This window comes from Macaca nemestrina, chromosome 7 (assembly GCF_043159975.1).
Source record: "Macaca nemestrina isolate mMacNem1 chromosome 7, mMacNem.hap1, whole genome shotgun sequence".
Lineage (NCBI taxonomy): Eukaryota > Metazoa > Chordata > Mammalia > Primates > Cercopithecidae > Macaca > Macaca nemestrina.
The window spans coordinates 28,625,059-28,641,101 of NC_092131.1; the positions used below are offsets into that span (position 1 = coordinate 28,625,059).

At 38.0% G+C, this 16,043-nt stretch overlaps 1 protein-coding gene and 1 long non-coding RNA gene across 16 annotated transcripts in view; both read right to left on the reverse strand.

Annotated features, from left to right (window-relative positions):
* LOC105495829 (neurexin 3) overlaps positions 1-16,043 on the reverse strand; it is a 1,710,602-nt gene that overhangs the window by 625,438 nt on the left and 1,069,121 nt on the right. The window lies entirely within an intron of this gene.
* Positions 1-16,043, reverse strand: part of LOC105495825 (uncharacterized) — a 124,768-nt gene that overhangs the window by 7,434 nt on the left and 101,291 nt on the right. Inside the window, exon 2 of the long non-coding RNA XR_011625250.1 lies at positions 1-16,043. This exon is cut by the window's right edge and continues 14,248 nt beyond it. This is a non-coding gene — a long non-coding RNA (uncharacterized lncRNA).

Sequence of the window (16,043 nt, forward strand, 5' to 3'; positions counted from 1 at the left end):
CTTTCAGTTCTGAGCTACATGGTAACCTTAGTCCTTAAGTCTGAGGGAAGTATGCCTGGAGAAACAAATTAGCATTGCCATCCTCCATCTATCTGACAGATGAGCACCAAATTACCCTACTGAAACAGGGAGACACTTTTATACCAAAGTTAACTACAAAATGGGTGTGAGGTGGGGGATGGGAAGGATATTTGGTTTTCCTTAATTATCTGTTTTCTCATCTGTGCCACTCATCACTATGACACTAATAGGCACCCACATTGGCTTAGACTAAAACTTAGGAGAAATAAATGCTATCTCAGCCTTTGACTATTAGGAAACTAATCATATTAAGGAAATAAATGGCAACTGGTCTATTCAGATCCCTAAAGTCATTTTAAAGAACTCTCTTTAGCCTCAGGGTAACATTTTACCAAGTTCTTCTACCCAATAAAGTAAAAATACTGAAAGCAATCAGAGAGAGTCAAGACAGCCTGATGGCATGATCCCAGGAATCAAATTGTTTAGTCTTGCTTTTGAACATCTTGCTCTGAAATAAACACTACTTTTTTTTTTTTTACCTAAGGAGTGAGAAAGTCCTTAGGTTTCATTAATCAAGAGTTATAAGATACTCTAGAATATTTTAACATACAAAATAGGTGCCTTAAATAAACATAGCTGATACTACAGTGGTTCATAACAGCTTCTGAAGCATTCTCGCTAATTCTTGTGTGCTAAGAAAAGGGTAAAAGGCAGGACAGTTATTTTTCTCCCCACTTTACAGATGAGTAAAAGGAGACTCAGAAATATTGAATAGCAGGAGGTCACATTACGAGCAAGTATCATGACCCCTTTGAGAACACAGCCTTCTGGTTTCCAGGTGAAAGTCCTCTTTATACTTTAGAATTCTACCTGTACCTGCCGGAGAGAAAGTAGGCAGCAGAACAGAGAACCACAAAGACGCTTGCTGCATGAAATGAATTAATTAGGATACTAATTCACCAAATAAGAAATGTTCCTTTGTGAATCACCAAAGCCAGTGAACTTTTCAATGGAATGAGCTTCCAAGCTGCGGCTACTTCCATGGAGAATTTAAATTTTAAACCAGACCAAGAAGGTTTGTTTCAACCTATGGCACTGCTTTATGTGGCTAACTTGCAAGGTAGAAGGTAGATTGATGCCCCACTTACTCCTGTAGTGAACATAATGACTGTTGCTTCGACCTTCTTGAGAAGTCTTCAGTTTATGTAGCTAAGATGCTGATGCTGTGCTAGAATCTTCAGGCTAGGCAACCCTCGTTCATTTAAAGACACAGACAGGGACCACCAGGTCTCTCAGCACCCAACAATGATAGGAGAGTGTTGGTTTGGTTATGTGAGGTGGTGATGCCAACAGCACACGTTCCTCTCACACCAGCCTTCTTTCTTCAAAACCATTACCTAAAAAATCTACCCTAAATTCCCTTTGGAGAAAAAAAAATGAAATATTTCAAGTCTATTGTGTGATTTTTCCCCAGAGCCTTTTTCTTTTCCAGATGCTACTTTGAAATGCTCAGGCTCAAGTCCAGATACAAAGTGCAGCAGATTGCTTCATTTAGTTACTCCGAGTCTCATTATGGCTCACCTCTGGGTATGTAATCAGCCTTTTATTCACCTAACAGGATCGTTCTCTACTAAGGTGTTCATTTAAAGATGTTTCCCCACAGGGTCCATCTCTCAGAGAGCTCCTGGGAGTGCTGATAGGAAGCGTGTGCATGCTGAATATTCACAATTGCAAAAAAGTTACCCCTGCCATTAGGTCTAGCGGCCCTTCAGCTAGTCCCAGGGTTCTGTGGCTGCACTAGATCTACACAGCACAGGCTAGTTGCTGGCAGCGCAAAGGAGGAAACAGACAGAGACACACTAGGACAAGATGGACAGCTGGCAAATTATAGCCAAGTAGGCTGCTGTCCACTGGGAGAGCAGTCCTGGCTTCCTGGGGTAATTCATCTTCCTGACACCTCCCCTTCCCAAGAGTTAGTTTTCGCCAACATACTTTCTGCTCCCGACAAACAGGACGGATCTGTCTTTACTCCTCCATCCCGCTGACAGGTAGAAAAAGTCACCGCTAGTGTGCCTTCAGCTTTTTCCTTCTCTTATGACACTGCTATTTATCTACCACCCAACTTATTGATAATTATCAGAGACTTCTGGGAGTGTGGTGATTAGATAAAAGAATCTGGCTAGAGTTGGATGGTACTTTATATTGAAGTTTCCCAGGGCTGTGTGCCCCTTCAACCCTACTTTGAATCAAACAAATGGGAAATGACTAAGCTAAGCCTAAAACCAGAATAGATGCTTCAACTTGGAGATGTGTGATCAATGAAGTATTAAATTTTACCCTAATTAAACTGATTTTAAAGGCACAGAAATCTTATAAACTATGCTTAATGGAGAATAGAGAACATACTATTTTAGATGACCTCTTAATGAAAAGAAGAAACATTCTATATTTAAGATGTTTACTCAAGCAAGTATAATGTTGATGTAGGGAAGGAAAAAAAAGACTATGATGGAAATTTGATTAACTTGAGTCCAAGTCCTGGATGGCCAGGCTGCTAAATATTTGTGTGATTATAAATCTCTTCCTTAACCTCTATGGGGTTTAGTGTGTTAGTCTATAAGAAGGGGTTTGTAACCAGTGATCTCTTTGTTACTTTCCGGGACTGAAACTCCATCTGCAACCTCATTTCGAAAGTGATGTGCAAAAAAGTGTAACACGTATGCCAATACTGCTCCCTTCTAAAAAAACTAAAAGGTGAATTTCAGCAAATGTGTAATGCAGAAAGAAATATGGTATATTTACATTTCTAAATGACTATCTAATTTTTAATAAGAAGAACTTTCAAAGTTTCCCAAACGTAACACCTAAATGTAAATCTCCTCTCTTTGGAGACCTCAGGCAGGCACCAGCTGCAAATCAGTCAGCTATAGCTAACGCATTTTACTAATGAATCCAAGGCACAAATATACCCTTTATCTCTCTCCATATATATGGAGAAAGAACTCAAAACATGTTGGATGTCCCTTTAATTATCTTTACCTACCAATTGCCTCTTCTAATACTTTGACACAATTCAGCGTCCTCTAATGTCAGGTAGGAAGCTATTTCTGGTAAAGCAGTTTGGCATTAAACCTTTGTTTTAGTCAAGTATCTGATTGGCATTGCAACATTTGTTGTATTTGTGGTTCATCACATCTAAACCTAATGCACTTTTTAAAAAATTGAACAGAGTTCCTCACATGATTATTTTTAATATATTTTTTTAGATTTTTAAATAACCAATTGTTTAACATCCCAAAAAAGTATTCCAATTGTTTATCCCTTCTCCTTGCCCCTAAGAATTCAAGCACAGGAAGCTTTATCAGTGAGACTTCTACAACAGAGCCCGTAAAGGGATAAGCTACATGGCTAGCACTTCAGGGAAAGCTTTTGCTATCTCTCAAGAACTGTCAGAGGTCTAGGAGATCACTAACATCAGTTCCCTTAAAAAGGTCCTCAGCTAACAGGCAAATTAATTTGAAGAAATTTCAGGGCAGGCAAAGGTATCTGAATGCATAGGTCGTTCTATGATATGCTGTTTCTTCTTCCTTTAATGTGAGTATCCTGTTTGCTTTGTCCTATTTAAATCATTAGTTGAAAAATATCCTTTCTATTGCTTTGGGGAAAGATGTCACTGGAATCTGTTTAACTGTCACATGTGAGGTCAGGGCCTGTCTTACCATTTGAGACATTAGGTAAAGAGGCAAGAGAAGAAAGAAAAGAAAGAGAGGAAGGGAGGGAGGGAGGGAGGGAGGGAAGAAAGAAGGAAGGAAGGAAGGAGAGAGAAAAAGAAAAAAAGAAAAGAAAAAGAGAAAAAGAAAAGAAATCAGAGAGGCACAACAAAGTGGCCCTATCAGAATACATACTGCCTTTGGTGATCTAATGAGGATGGGTACAGTCCACCAATAGAAAGTTATTCATTTGGGTTAAAATGAAACCCCCTGACAAATAACAAACATGCACAGAAATAACACATTTAACCATTTGGTGACATTTTCTTTAATCAGACTCTTTCCAAATCGAGTAAGCTAAAAAGTTGAGTCACGGCCAAACAAGATTTAGAATACAAAAATTTCATAATGCAAAGGGTAAAAAAAAGTGTACATGTGACAAGGTAAGAAAACACCAATCCATGTAGGGAAGTATTAAACACTAATCCACATAGGGAAGTATTAACACGAAGGTATAAGAGATGAAAAGAAAACGATGCACCGAAGGCAATGCCACCAAACAGGACCCTTGAGCATCAGAATCACTGGTTTGTTTCCAGTGTCTAGAACAATGCCAGGTACCTACCAAGTGCTCAGTGATAAGTGTTACATAAATGATAGACTTTCTTCAAATAAATGTGTGTGTGTGTGTGTGTGTGTATAATGATGTTACATAAATGAATAGAGTTTCTTCAAATAAATTTTAATATATATATAACAAGTGTTACATAAATGAATAGACTTTCTTCAAATAAATTTTGTATATATACGTGTGTGTATATATATATATATTTTCAGTTTAAAATGGATATAATGGATGTAGGCCAGGCATGGTAGCTCATGCCTGTAATTCCAGGACTTTGGGAGGCCTAGGCTGGTGGACCATGAGCTGGGCGTGGTGGTGCATGCCTGTAATCCCAGCTATTCAGGAGGCTTAGGCAGGAGAATCGCTTGAACCTGGAAGTTGGAGGTTGCAGTGAGCTGAGATCGCACCACTGCACTCCAGCCTGAGCAACAGAGTGAGATTCCATCCCCCCAAAAAAAAGAGAGAGAGAAAAAAAGGATGAAAAAAAAGAGGAAGAAAGCCAAAATATGGCTGAAATCTGCATTGGAAAACTAAAAATGAGTATGTGTCCACATTTGGTATAAAGTCATTAAACGAAGCTGAAATCAAAATGGCAGGCAATGCCTGTTTACCCTGAGGCTTTACCAGTAATGTGCCTCTTAGGCTGTTTATAAGGGGCATGAAAATAGAAGGTGATATGTGAACAGTGTAATAAATACATGAGATGAAACAATTCTGTGGATAAGTGGATGGAATTAAGCAAGGAAAACTTAAGTTAAAATAACTTCTGATACATTGGGTTTAAGGGAACAAATAGAAGAGAAACAAGAGGAACTCACAATTAATGCGCTCAAAGTTAGGGCCAAAAAATAGCCCTGAAGATAAGATGCTAAACGATTCTATATGGTCCTCCATGGTATCTATAAAGTAATTTATTGCTCATCAAAGATATATCAGATGTTCTTATATCAAATATTTTCCATTAAGTAAATTTAATTTTTAATTTCCGAATCAGCAAGTTTATAAAAGGATAAATATATTGCACATATTATAGGCAGCTTGACTTTCTCTTTTTGCTTATAATTGACATTTGCTATGTTTTGATAAAGCTGTTTCCCCTCTCACAGTTCAGTTTCTCCTTCTACTCTGTCCTGATGGAGAGTCATGTTGCTTAGCTGCAGATAACCTGTGGAAGGAAGGATCATGGCTCCTGAAAGATGTCCACATCCTGATCCCCAGAGCTGCAAGTATGTTAGGCTACATGGTAAAAGGGAATTAGGTTGCAGGTGGAATTGAGGTTGTTCAGCAGCCAACCTGAAGAAAGGGAGATAATCCTGGATTATCTGGGTGGGCCCAATCTAATCACACAAGTCTTTAAAAAAGGACAAAGAGGCAGAAGAATGCAGGCTTTGAAGATGGAAGAAAGGGACCATGGGCTAGGAATAGAGCAAGCCTCTAGAAGCTGCCAATGGCCTTCAGTTTTCAGCCAGGAAAAATACCCCAGATCTCTATCCTTCAACCACAAGAAACTAAATTCTGCCAACAACTCAAATGAGTAGAAAACACGTGCCTCAGAGACACCAGAAAGGAACCCAAAGTGGTTTATGGAACACTTTAATTTATTTTTATTTATAAAAATAATTTCAACTTTTCTTTTAGATTCAGGGGGTAAATAGTGTTGATGCCTTGATTTTAGACTAGTGTAACCCATAATAGACTTCTCACCTGAAAAGTCTAAGATAATAGGTTTTATGTTGTTTTAAATTACAAAAGTTGCCATGATTTGTTACAGCAGTGCTAGGAAACTAAAACATAAGCCAATTGTGCCATGATAATTCCTGGGAATCCCTACCTTTTAGTACTATATCGAGAAAGACAGAGTAGAAAGAAACCCAGAGTAACACTGAGTCAAGTGCACATGAGACTATCTATAGCCAAAGAGGGAAGCTCTGTGATGAGGGACAGTTGCTTCCTTCTTCAATGTAAAGCAAGATACTTTGCATGTAAGGTTACTTTGCATGTAAGGATCTTTTTTCAAACCAGAACCTATCCAACCTGTCTCAGTCCATTGAAGTGCCTTGGGTATTGAGCAGATAGAAACTGGCAGCAACACTGACATCTGGAACAGGCGGCTGCCAAGAGCTCTTTTTATGACTATTCCTCATTAGGCTCCCTGCTTCTTGGATTCCTGCCTCCATATCTGGCTTCCGAAATCTAGTTCTGGCCACTCCACTTTGGTGACCTCTATGGATGCCCCTCAGTGGCCAGCTGGGCTCAGCAGCCTCCTTGACTCCTGTATTAGTTTCCTAGGGTGGCTGTAACCAAGAACCACAAACTGAGTGACTTAATAGATTAATTTTCTCACCATTTCTCATTGTTTTGGGGGTCACAGTCTGAAATCAAGATGTGAGCATGGCCATCGTCTTCTAACTTTTGGTAGTTGGCAGCAATCCTTGGTGGTCCTTGACTTCCTACGGAGTAACTCCAATCTCTGCCTTCATCATCACTGGCCTCATGTGTCTGTGTCTCCACACAATGTTCTCCTCTGTGTGTGCATCCATCTCTGTGTCTCTCCTCTTTTTATTATAAGGATACAAGTCATATTGCAGTAAGAGCCCACCCATCTCCAGTGTGACCTCCAAATAAGGTCACATTCTGAAGTTCCAGGAAAGACATGAATTTTGGAGGAACACTACTCAACAAAGTATAATTCATAACTCTGAATAGGTCCTAGATTTTGGCATCTCTTTAAGCTAAGGTAAGTGATTCCCTCTGTCCACCATTATTTTGGCCAGTCAATGCTGCCCTGTGAAGTAATAACAATATGTAGAATATCATAGGTAAAAAACTAAATCGATAACTATATTATTATATTATAATTGTTAAAGTTACAAATGACTTTATATATCCTCAAGTGATTCACATTTACCTCATCTGTGCCTCACATTGACAATGGCAATCCAATTCTCACTATCTCTATTTTGTAGTAGAATAAACAGAAACATACCAAAAAAGAATGCATTGTCCAAAAGAGCAGAGTTACCTGACAACCAAGTAAGACTAAAGACATCCTGACTTCTAGTCCCAATCTCTGAGTGTTCTTTCTACAATCATAGTAGGAAAAAAAATTACCCTTGCCTCTACAACTGTTTAACGAAGACTGTTCCCAAGAATTGAAAAGGGCATAGTGATGATCTATCTCATCTCTTATCACTGCCATAGTACCTACATGTCCTCTCTAAGTTGCCCTATTGCTAATGATTCCTTTTTCATTCTTTTTTTCTATCTGAGAATGAAATAAAATAGGAATTCAGAACCAACATATGGTAACATCATTCCTCCTTCCCTGTCGTACATAGAACATATTTGAACATCATCGTAAAGTCACATGCGATAGCTAGTTATTAAAACACAGTCGCTTAAAAAAACCAGTTATACAAAAAATTCAAAAGTCTATGTTTGCCATAGGCAATCCCTTCTGTGTTTTAAAATAGTGCTTTGATTTATTATCATCATGTATAATGTTGATAATCTGTAACAGGTTGCAGCAAAGTGCTAAAAAATGTCTAAACCATAGATTTGATTCTTGAAGGGAGCAGAAAGCCAGCTGTCCTGTATTTATTTCCATGATCTCAATTACTGCTCATAGATCAGGATCACCATCAGACCACATTCACTTGAGTAAATATGATTTTTTTCTTGTAAGAAATGTGATTTTAAAACATGACATTCCCATTAAAAGTATATAATTGCTCATAGAGATAAATAACTGCATTCCTTCAGATTGTCAAAAGAATTTCTAAAAGAGAAGATGGCAGTAAATTTCTAAAAAGAAAAATGAGTGTAAATGAACATGATAGGAGAATATTGAAACAAAAAGTTAGAAATGCCTAGCAGGAACCTGTACTTCAACAATCTAACCAAGATCATTGAAACATTAATGTAGAGGGGAAAATCCGTAAGATAAATTCAGCAGAGTAATGAACCATGCCCATGACTCCAAGGTATACTTCTGACAAACTCTTTACATATTTGGCTTCTGCCTGTCCTTCTCTTTAGGTAGAGAATTGAGATGCAAGTCTTCTGGCTCTAACTTTTGGTGAATTTGCTAAGACTTCCTAATCACTTTCATTTCACTGGAATTATTGTGAAAGAGGAAGTAAGTGCAGGTCAGTTTTCTAACCCAGATGAAACAAGAAAAATAGAAGATAATCTCTAAGTAAGATTACTAAGGCTTTGGTTATTTCACTGTCTAATTCTACAATTAAAAGCATGATATAACTGTCAAGAGAATGAAAAGATAAGCCAGAATGGGAAAAATATTTGAAAAAGACATAATGATAAAGGACTGTTATCCAAAGTATCTTAAAAACTCTTAAAATTCAACAATAATAAAATAGCAGATGAAAAATGGCCAAGGCTCTGAACAGACACCTCACCAAAATAGAAATACAGATGACAATAATTATATATGAAGATTCTCCGTATCATTTGTCATTAGGGAAATGCAAATTAAAACAACAATGAGATGCCATTATACATCAATTGGTATGGTCAATATTTAAAACACTGACAATATTAAATGTTGAGTAACAGAAAGCCCCATCTATGGATTGTGGGAATGAAAAATGGTACAGCCACACTGAAAGACAGTTTGGCACCTTCTTACAAAACTAAACATACACTTATAATACAATCCAGCAGTTATGCCCCTTGGTATATACCCAAAGGAACTGAAAACTTATATTCACACAAAACTCTACACAGGAGTGTTCATAGCAGCTTTATTCATAATTGCCCAAACTTAAAACTAACTAAGGTGTCCTTCAGCAGGTGAATGAATAAATAAACTGTGGTACATCCAGACAAGGGAATATTATTCAGCAATCAAGAGAAATGAACTATTGAACCATAAAAAGTAAATTATAGATTCAATGCTATCCCCATCAAGCTACCATTTAATTTCTTCACAGAATTAGAAAAAAACTACTTCAAATTTCGTATGGAACCAAAAAAGAGCCCGTATCGCCAAGAAAATCCTAAGCAAAAAGAACAAAGCTGGGGGCATCACACTACCTGACTTCAAACTATGCTACAAGGCTACAGTAACCAAAACAGCATGGTACTGGTACCAAAACAGATATATAGGAACACAGGCCTCAGAAGTAATGCCATACATCTACAACCATCTGATCTTTGACAAACCTGACAAAAACAAGCAATGGGGAAAGGCTTCCCTAATTTAATAAATGGTATTGGGAAAACTGGCTAGCCATATACAGAAAACTGAACCTGGACGCCTTCCTTACACCTTACACAAAAATTAACTCAAGATGGATTAAAGACTTAAATGTAGGACCTAAAACCATAAAAACCCTAGAAGAAAACCTAGGCAATACCATTCAGGACATAGGCATGGGCAAAGACTTCATGACTAAAACATCAAAAGCAATGGCAACAAAAGCCAAAATTGACAAATTGGGTCTAATTAAACTAACGAGCTTCTGCACAGCAAAATAAACTATCATCAGAGTGAACAGGCAACCTACAGAATGGGAGAAAATTTTTGCAATCTATCCATCTGATAAATATCCAGAATCTACAAAGGACATTAAAAATTTTACAAGAAAAAAACAAATAACCTCATCAAAAAGTAGGCAAAGGATATGAACAGACACTTCTCAAAAGAAGACATTTATGTGGCCAACAAACATGAAAAAATGCTCATCGTCACTGGTCATTAGAGAAATGCAAATCAAAACCACAATGAGATACCATCCCACACCAGGTAGAATAGTGATAATTAACAAGTCAGGAAACAACAGATGCTGGAGAGAATGTGAAGAAATAGGAACGCTTTTACACTGTTGGTGGGAGTGTAAATTTGTTCAACCACTGTGGAAAACAGTCTGGCAATTCCTCAAGGATCTAGAACCAGAAATACAATTTGACCCAGCAATCCCACTACAGGATATATACCCAAAGGATAATAAATCATTCTACTATAAAGACACATGCACATATATGTTTATTGCAGCACTGTTCACAATAGCAAAGACTTGGAGACAACCCAAATGCCCATTAATGATAGACTGGATAAAGAAAATGTGGCACATATACACCATGAAATATGATGCAGCCATAAAAAAGGATGAGTTCATGTCCTTTGCAGGGACATGGATGAAACTGGAAACCATCATTCTCAGCAAACTAATACAGGAACAGGAAACCAAACACTGCATGTTCTCACTCATAAGTGGGAGGTGAACAATGAAAACACATGGACACAGGGAGGGGAATATCACACACTGGGACCTGTTGGGGGATGGGGGTACGGGAGAGATAACGTTAGGAGAGATACCTAATGTAGATGACAGGTTGATGGGTGCAGCAAACCACGATGGCACATGTATATAACTATGTAACAAGCCTGCACATTGTGCAGATGTATCCCAGAACTTAAAGTATAATAAAAAATATATATGTATATACATAAAAAAATATGGAGGACACTTAAATGCATGTTACTAAGTAAAAGAAGCCAATCTGAAAAGGTACATACTATATGACTCTAACTATAGAACTTTCTAGAAAAGGCAAAACTATGGGGACAGTAAAAAGATTACTTGACAGTTGTTAGGAAGGAATGGGGAAGCAGAGCACAGAAAACTTTTGGGGCAATGAAACTATTCTGTAGGATATTATGATGGTGACACATGAAAGTAATGTACAACACCAAAAGTGAATCCTAGTGTAAACTATGGACTTTGGGTGATGATGTGTCAATACAGTTTCATCAATTGCAAAAAAATGTACCACTCAGGTATGGAATGCTGCTAATGGGGGAAGCTATTATGTGTGGTGGTATAGGAATGAGGTTTATGAGAACTCTATACTTTCTGCTCAATTTTACTATGAACCTAAAACTTCTCTACAACATAAAGTCTATTCAAAAGGAATAAAAAAACCATAGTAAACAAAATATTAGCTGCCTAGGAAGCCTCTGTTTTCAAAGTCTTTCAAGTGCTGAAAAATGATTTCTCTGATGTAGGCAATAGGCTTTAAACAGAAAATCAGATCTTAATCTCAGTTTGCAGATGTGAAACTAAGAAATAAAGATAGCATGCAGTTTTCCAACATAACGTGAAAGGTAGAGACATTTGAGCTGGTAACTATAAACTACATTCCAATGTAGATCCATTGCCGTAATTATAAACTCACTTCAGCTATATGACCTATAAAATAACTTCTCATAAGTATACGAATAAAGCAAGGCAGTGGGAATTTGCTTAAGCTTAAAACCAATGCTGCTTGAATGTAACACTCTGAAAGATAGTGTTTATCTTGCTTTTGCATACTTGTTCCCATTTTGATGGGAAAACAACTCTGCCTCTATAACATCACTAAACTAATTTGGGTTGAAGTGGTACATAATGCAACACAATCATAGAGCCACACCATTCTGGCAAAACTGTGTTGGGATGCTAAAATATAATTATACGACCATCAGATATAGAAACAAAAATAACTGCCTATTAAAAGTTGTGAATCCTCGCATTTTCCCTTCGAAGTCCCAAACCGGTATGTGGAATCCCTTTGTAGAGATCTCAAGCTATTCCAGTCTTCTTAGTATTTCAGTGTACCTTCAGGGGAAAGCCTTTAAAGATAATAAATACAACTTGGAAAAGTCTCTCTGCTTTACTTAGTAAATCTTTCCACCAAAGCAATGCTAATGACAGAGCCAGATCTTGCTTCCAGGTTGTACTAATGGTAATGATAACATTATGAATAAAATAGCATTCACTGGCCAGGCATGGTGGTTAACACCTGTAATCCCAGCACTTTGGGAGGCCAAGGAAGAACAGCTGCTTGAGGCCAGGAGTTGAGACCAGCCTGGGTAACATACCAAGACCCCATCTCTTTAAAAAAAAAAAAAAAAAAGTAAAATTAGCTGGGCATGTGGTGCCAGTAGTCTTAGCTCCTCAGGAGGCTGAGGCAGGAGGATTGGTTGAGTGCAGGAGTTCAAGATTACAGTGAGCTATGATCATGCCACTGCATTCCAGCTATGAAGTAGCATTTACTGAGTGCCCACCATATAAATCTATGTGTTTTACTTACATTTATATACTTTTAAAAAGTAGACCTTATATTTTAGAGCAGTTTTGGGTTCACAGCAAAATTAAATATATATTTTTTCACTTCTACCAGCACCACCCTAAAATAAGGCACCATCATAGCTCACTGAGACTATTATAAGAGCTTGCTAACCAGGTTTCCCCCTTCACTCTTGCCTGTTTTTATACAAAATTAGATCATTTACCACCTTGCTACAAGTTTTATAAATGCTGATCCTGAGACTTACAATGAATCCCAACTCCTCTTCCTGGCTTACATAATCAGTCTTCTCTCTACCCATCCAATCTTACTTTTCTCATTCTCCACTGCATTACTGATTAGATCCAGGCTCTCTGGCCTTTTCTGTTGTTGTCCTCAAATAAACCAATCTTATTTTTGCCATAAGATTCTTTTGCATTAATAGTTCTCTGACTTAGATGTGCTTGTCTGGTTCTTGCGGAGCTACCTTCTATCGTTTGAGTCTTAGACTTGTCCTGTTCACACTTTTTTGCTACATCCTTTTTTATCCCAGCTTCTATCAGAAACTGACATTGTCTCCTCTTCTTTAACTTTCTTATTGCCTCTCTCTCCCATTCTGCTAAATGTGGCTGTCTTGTTCATTCCTATATACTCCAAGTACAGAACACAATCTTGGAATACTCATGTGCTCAATGGTTTCCTGAATTAAAGAATGAATGATTTTAATTCCTATAATCATTTTCTGAAACAGGTACTCTATTTTCTCCCAGTTTTTGGAGGCATCATGAAATAAGATTATTAAAGTTATTAAAACGTAGCAGAGCCAGGATTCAAACCCAGATCTGTCTGAAATCACACCGGATCTGTCCAGCAGATTGACCACACAATCAAGAAAATGTGTTTATACACAGGAATGTTTCAAATGCTTTCGGGTGCAAATTATAGAATTATCCAACACCTGGTTGAAACAAAATAAAAACATTCTACATTCTTAGAAGTCAAAATTAGAGCAATTATGGGGTCAATATTTCAATGGTTCAATGATATTATCAAGGAAACAAGTCCCTTTCAGCTTTCTGCTTTGGATATTGTGTGTGGACTCTATTTACATGTCAGCTATGAATCCAACAGTGTCCTCTGGGAACTAATCTGTTGAAGAATGAAGAGGCAAATGAATTTCTGTTTAGATCAGAATTTAGATCTTATTGATGAAAGTTCAATCATGTAACTAAACATTATAATTAAACATCTTTCCCTGTTTTGTACATTTTACAAACTGTTTAAAGCAATAGTTCTCAAGATTGACTGCACATTAGAATCACCTAGGGAACTTCTAATGTTGATACCTGGTCTATACCTTAGACCAATTAAATCAGTGTTTCTGGGGGAGGAAGCAGGGTAACAGACTTTCTTGTTTTGATTTTAATTTGTAGATGATTATATTGTGCAATAAAGATTGAGAACCACTAGAACATCACTTGTGTATGCTAACCTGCCTGGATATTGCTATTTCCACGTTTTGATAATTCACTAACTTATCTTCTCACTTATATGTTCCCATATGTTTCTTATTTTTTCTTCTATGATATTTGATATGGTTTGGATGTTTTGTTCCCTTCAAATCTCATATTGAAATATAATCCATTATGTTGGAGACAGGGCCTGGTGGGAGGTGTCTGGGTCATGGGGATGGATCCCTCATGAATGGCTTGGTTACCTCCTTTTAGTAATGAGTGAGTTCTCTCTGCAGATTCACATGAGATCTGGTTGTTTGAGAGTGTGGCACGCCACCACTCCTCTTGCTCCTATTCTCGTTATGTGACATGCTGTTCCTGTTTCACCTTTCACCATGCGTAAAACCTCTCTGAGGCCTCACCAGAAGCTAAGCAGATGCCAACCCCATGCTTCCTATACAGCCTATAGAAAAGTGGGCCAATTAAACCTCTTTTCTTTCTTCCTTATTTTTTTTTTTTTTTTTTTTTTGAGACAGAGTCTTGCTCTGTTGCCCAGACTGGAGTGCAGTGGTGTGATCTCAGCTCACTGCAACCTCTGCCTCCCGGTTTCAAGCGATCCTCCAGCCTCAGCCTCCTGAGTAGCTGGGACCACAGGCAAGCACCACCACGCCTGGCTAATTTTTTTTGTATTTTTAGTAGAGATGGTGTTTCACCATGTTAGCCAGGCTGGCCTTGATCTCCTGACCTTGTGATCCACCCGCCACAGGCTCCCAAAGTGCTGGGATTACAGGTGTGAGCCACCATGCCTAGCCTAAACCTCTTTTTTATAAATAAATTATTGAGCCTCAAGTGTTCCTTCATAGGGTCACAAAATGGACTAACACAATGTCCCTATAACATTTATTAAATAGTTATAGTTAAATAAGCTACACAAATAAAAAAGGTAATGTTGATTGATCCCCATATATTATCTTAGAGCATTTTTTAGAAAGGTGAAGAAAGACAGTGTTTTAAACATAGACCACTTTAAAGTGAACCATCTTACATTAGCAAGATAAAGTGCCTGATACAATTCTCAATGAAATATTATAAAGGTACACTATTTTTTACTCTTTTATAAGATGACCAAACAATATTGTAGAGAAGTATATTTTTCAAAATCAGATGTAACATCTTCCATCCAACATGCTCTTTTGCAATGTGACTTTGCCTCTCCTGCGTAAAGAAGTGAGGCTCATTTTTTTCTCCCCTAGAATCTGTTTGGTCTGAGTGATTCACATGGAACCAATGAAATGTGGTAGAAATGTAACTGTGTGCCTCCAGAGGCTAGGTCAGAAAAGGCAATGCAACTTCTACCCTTCTACTTGGTTCTCTTGTAAGGCTCCCTTTCCAGATACTTCCTCTCAGGACTTCTCTCTCAGAAGCCCAGCCACCATGCATGAAAAGCCTGAGCCACATGGAAAGCCACACTGTCTCAGCTAAGTTCAGCCTTCAAATCATCCCATTCCAGGCTCAGACACAGACACGTGAATAAAGAAGCCTCCAGGTAATTCCGGGTCACAGTCATGCCAGTCACTTCTAGCTCCTCAGTTCTTCCCAGTTGAGATCACAGACATCAGGGAACAGAGACAAACCGTCCTCACCATCTTCACTGTGCCCTGTCCAAATTTCTGGTCCACAGAATCCATGACATCATAAAATGCTTGTCATTTTCATCCACTAAATTTGGAGTGGTCTGTGACACAGCAATGGAAAACCAGAATAATCTCTGGAGGAGTCACACCAGAAAAAAACACCAGTGAAAACGTTTATCTCTTTGAGTTTTGTTCTTTTATTGTTTCTACTTTCCAACTTTACAAAATAGTTCTCTAACATTTACTTCTATAACTTTTACCAATCTGACCTATGTATATATATGATATGGTTTGGCTGTGTCCCCACCCAAATCTCATCTCGAACTGTAGTTCCCATAATTCCCTCATGTTGTGGGAGGGACTCAGTGGGAGATAACTGAATAATGGGGGTGATTTCCCCCATACTGTTCTCACGGTAGTGAATAAGTCTCATGAGATCTGATGGTTTGATAAGATGAGACCCCTTTTGCTTGGCTCTCGTCTCTTCTCTTGACTGCTGCCATGTGAGACGTGCTTTTCACCTTCC